Below are 5829 nucleotides of genomic sequence, written 5' to 3'. Positions count from 1 at the left end.
TTTAATATATATATACATATATATATATATATATATATATATATATATATATATATATTCATTCAATATATGATATTCTATGTTGTGTATACATATGTGAATACACACCACTTTTCCATTGCCTAAAAAATCGGCAAAATGTGATGAATAAATGCAGTCGTTCCTCAACTTCTTAATGTATACGTGTAAATCTTTTTGATCAAAGTGGCCCTTTAACAATTTAATTCGAAAATTGGAATTTGTTTCCTTATGTGCATCCATTTTATATCTTCCTACTTGCGCAAGATATGTAGTTATACATTTGCCTATTGGTGTCTTTTCCTCACCTATGTGACCATACTTTTTGAATCCGTGAATATCATTTACATATATATCATTTTCTATATCATCTATTGGACCTATATTAAATTGATGAATAATATCTTCCATAAAGTTTTTGATCAATTTCGTAGGCTCTTTTTCTGTGATCAGTATATCCTGTATTCCTTGATTATGCATGAATTTCATCTCGAACCATTGTCCGACTTCGATTTGATTACTCGTCTCCGAAATTTGATCTATCGAAATCACGTGCTTAATATCATGCACGAAACAGCGGAGACTGTCCGTTTGAAAAGGATGACATGTTATTAAAGAAGAAAATCCCGCAGTTTCGATTTGCGGTTTGTACGTTATAGTAACTTTGTTCATCTCAAATATGTATTCCGGATCAAAATTTAATTCTTTTGAAACGTTTGTGAAGATCCCTAAATAAACAAAAGAATTAAATAATAAAATATAAAATTTAAATAATTAAATATCAAAATATCATCATCTATTGTTATAGAAATTAATCTTCGTAATTTAAAATTTATGATTATATCTTATCTATACTTTTAGATTAGTTGTACAATTTTAATTTCTTCTACAAAAAATATATAAACCTCACACATATTTATATAAAACATGTATGTAAACAGTATATGTAGGCAAATAATTTAAATATTCGTGTATTCTAAAGACATGTTTCCAATAGAAGTAGATAATTCGTCAAAAAGTCACAAATGGACTTGATAATTTCTTTTATTTAATTTTACATTTGTTATATAAAACTCTTTAATTTAAATTTAGATACTCTCATATTATTGTAACAAAAAATATAATGGTTGCGTTTGTTAAAAAATGTTACAAGTTAATAAATATGATATTGAACCCGTGAAATTGGAAATGCAAACATGTGAAATTGGAAATGCGAACAGTTGTACGTATACTTTTTAACTTACCCAGAAAGAACGGAATCAAGGTAGCATTTGCTAGCATTTTGAAGCAATAGTATCCAATTCCAACATCCGTGCAGTATTATTCTCCTTTCGCTTATGAACTTCTTTACATCAGAAAATGCTCATTATTTAACCTCATTGTATAAACAATATTATGTTCTATATATTATGTGCTCATTATATAAATAATATTTTGTTTTCTCTTGTTATTGTGAATGTAATGTGTTTCGAACATTTTTCTTCATAATGTAGACAATGTTCTGACAATCATATTTTCTTATTGTAAAGATATATGCAATGCCTTCCTATCAGCGCATTTCTGACAGTGAAATTATATATGCAAATTTTTGTTGGATTTTTGTATAAAAAGAAATATTTTAACACTAGATTTTATACTAGATTTTTACATATCATTAAAATTTAATATCATTAAAATTATTATATTTTAATATCATTAATATCATTAAAATGTATAATACAAATGTATAATACAATGGACACAAAGATATCATATTAAAGAAAGTAGAATTTATTTAAAATTGTAATAAAGATATATCTTTAAATACTTTTATTATTTTATTTTTTTTTTATTATATAATAAATAAGTTAAGAAGTCAAAATTGTTATGTAAATATAGTAATCAAAATTTTTTTCAATAAAAAGTATTTAGATTATTCATTTATATAGACATTATATGACTGTTAGTGCAGTATATTGTATTTTTTCATTAGTACAGTATTCTTAATGCTAAATATTGCAAAAATTTTGCAATTAAAAATTTAATAAAATTGTTGAAACAATTAGGGAATTAATTATAGAAAAATCATTATTAAATTGTTGTCATGCAACAATTAAACTTTTTGTATCTAGCAAAAAATAGAATTGATAACAACATAAAGCACTATTAGATTTTATATAAAAAGAAACGTTTTAACAGTAGAAGATTTTATATATTGATATCATTAAAAATGTGTACATAAAAAATATCATTTTACAAAAAGTAGAATTTACTTTACATTTAAAATTGTAAGAAAGATACATCTTTAAATATGTTTTAATGATATATTTTTCATATGATATATACTATGAAAAATACTATGAATAGATACTGCGAAAAATAACATAATTTGTTGTGAGGATAACGAAGCCAAGAAAGAAGTCATAATCTTATCAAAAGATCTTTAATAATTTTATGTAAAGAGTTTACAATTAATTAACAATTAATTAAGTCAGAAAATTCTACAAATAGAAGATTCAACATAAACACAGATAGACAAAAAATTACTATAAATAATATAAATATAGAAAATATAAATAATATAAATATATGTTTTTGAATTTTGACTTAATAATCAAATTTGGTTGAATTATAATCCTTAAATGATATTGTTTTTTGAGATGTTATATTAATTAATTGAAAATCCATTATTTGCGAAAAGAAAAATATTCCTTCAGTATTTGTTGACTCAACTGGCCATATCTTTTTACTTTGGTACCCGTTCACTATAGTATACATTCGTAATTTATTTTCAATCACTTCTATTATATGGAAATATGATGTCTGCAAGATTATCGTAGAAGGAATTATATAAAGGAATCGAAATTGTTATTAAATATACCAATATTAATATTCTGGTAAAAATGTTATTTCATTCAAATGTAATAAACATATTCATATATCATTTTGCCATTGATGTGCTGTATTGCACTTTTCCATAAATATAAAATTCTTAATCTTATAGGTATTTTCTCTGAGAAAGAGCTAATGCAACACTGATGCAACTAAATGCAAATCGATTTACATATTTATATTTCAGTGATAATGAATAATTTAATCCTTTTAAGATTATGTGGTTATCTCGACAATAAAAAATATGTAATTATATTATTTATTAACATTGAAAAATTATGAATTATTTGCATTCAATTGCATTCAATATTAGTGTTGTATTACATTTTCCAAAGAAAAACATTATATATTATAGTAAGACGTATAAATTTTGTAATTAAAAGTTAATTAAATTTATGAAAAAGTTAAGGCGTTATTCATAGAAAATTATTCAAATTGAAGTGTAACAATTAATTTTTTGTATTTAATAATAACAAGACAAAATCAATGACGAATATCATATATTGAATGAATATATATATATATATATATATATATATATATATGTATATATATATATTAATTGAAAATATATGTGTACACACCACTTGCCCTTTGTTTAAAAAATCAGCATAAGGCATTGAATAAATGCAATTCCCCCGATCTTTCTCAATGTGTACATATATATCTTTTTGATCAAAATGACCATTTAACAATCTAATTTGAAAATTAGAATCTGTTTCCTTATATGTATCCTTCTTATATCTTCCTAATTCCGTAATATAAGTGGTTACACATTTGCCTATTGGTGTCTTTTCTTGACCCATGTAACCATCCTTTTTGAATCCTTCAATATCCTTTACATATTTTATATCACCTATTTGACCTATATTAAATTGATGAATAATATCTTTCATAAAGTTTTTGACAAATTTCGTAGGTTTTTTTTCTGTGACCAATATATCCTGTATTTTTCGACTATACTCAAAGAATTTCATCTCGAACCATTGTTCAACTTTGACTCGATTATTTATATCCGAAGTTCGATTTATCGAAGTCACATGCACAATATCATGCATGAAACAGCGGAGACTATGTGTTTGAAAGGGATGACATGTTATTCGAGAAGATAATTCTGTAGATCTGATATCCGGTTTGTATTTTATAGTGAGTTTGTTCATCTCAAACAAATATTCTGGATCAAAATCTGATTCCTTTGAAACGTTTGTGAAGATCCCTAAAGAAACAGAAGAAGTAGTTAAATATCAAAAGATTATTGTTACAGAAATTAATCTTTGTAACATAAAATTTATGATTATATGTATATTTTTAGATTAGTTGAAGAATTTTAATTTCTTCTACAAAAAAAAATATATAAATCACAACACATACTTAAACACGTATGTAAACATTACATGTAGGCAAATAATTTAAATATTTATGTAATATTCTTGAGGCTTCCACGGATGCTTTCTATATAATTACGCGTTTTGCAGGTTTCTTCCGTGTCTAGATCCATTCATGAAACTTTGACATTCCAAGAATGGATCTGGACACGGAGGAAACCCATGAAACGCATAATCTTTAAATATTTATATGTGTTCTAAAGACATGTTTTAGAAGCAGATTGTTCTTCAAATAAAATCACAAGTGGACTTGATAATTCCTTTTATTTAATTTTACATTCGTTTTATATAACTCTTTAATTTAAATCTATATATTGTCGTATTATTACAACAAAAAATATAATGATTGCGTTTGTTGAAAAATGTTACGTATAAGTTGATAAATATGATATTATATGAACATATGAAATTACAAACGCTTGTGTGTATACTTTTGAACTTACCCAGAAAGAACGGAATCAAAGTAGCATTTACTAGCATTTTGAAGCAATAGTATCCAATTTCAATATCCGTTCAGTATTACTCTTCTTTCGCTTATAAACTGCTTTATATCAGAACATGCTTACCTATTTAACCTTTATTTAAATTATTTGGTTTTCTCTTGTTATTATGGATGTAATATGATTCGAACATTTTTCATTCTTCATAATATAAACAATATTCTGACAATGATATTTAGAGTCTATTGTAAAAATATGTGCAATGTTTTTATATCAGCGCGTTTCTGACAGTGAAATTATATGTGTAAATTTCTATGTAATTATTGAATTTCTATTAAATTTTATACAAAAGAAATATTTTAACACTAGATTTTACATGTTAATATCATTAAAATATTTAATGTATAATACAATGTAGACAAAAATATCATATTACAAAAAGTAGAATTTATTTAAATTTATAATAAAGATTTATAATAAAGATCTTTATATTTCTTTAATTATATGATGATATATGTATTTTGATTATTTAATTGCGTATATAATTGTAAAAAAATCATATAATTATTATTAAGTACATAATTATATAATTAATATATTTAGTTCAATCAAGTTAAAAAGAGCCTATAATTGTATTATAGTCTAAACGCAGTAATTTTTGTATAACAAATACATTTTCTCCTTTTATGGATTTGAAAATTCTTTTTCAGGATTAAAGAATACATGCATTAATACGTCCGTGAGGTGCAGTTTATACTGAGAATAAAAAAAAATGCTTAAATTGAGATTTTTCTTTACCATTTTTTACTTCAATATAGCCTCAGAATTGATAATATCATTTAACAACATTTGCTTGATATAAAAGCTTTATCTGTACTGACGAAATTGTAGTGCAGACTAATAGTTTACATGATTAAACAACGTGGAGTTTTTAGAATTAGACTAGACCGTCTAATTAAAACGGTATTGTTCTACAAAAATTTATGTATATTTGTATATTATAATTTGTATATTGTAATTTATGTATATTTGTGCATAAGATATTGGTGTAATAAAAAATGTAAAAAGATATGTTAATATGCACTTTATTGAAAAATTGCGATCTCGTTAGAGTT

The sequence above is a fragment of the Atta colombica genome, unplaced genomic scaffold (genome assembly GCF_001594045.1).
Source record: "Atta colombica isolate Treedump-2 unplaced genomic scaffold, Acol1.0 scaffold88, whole genome shotgun sequence".
NCBI lineage: Eukaryota > Metazoa > Arthropoda > Insecta > Hymenoptera > Formicidae > Atta > Atta colombica.
Note: the sequence above shows the minus strand (reverse complement) of the source record.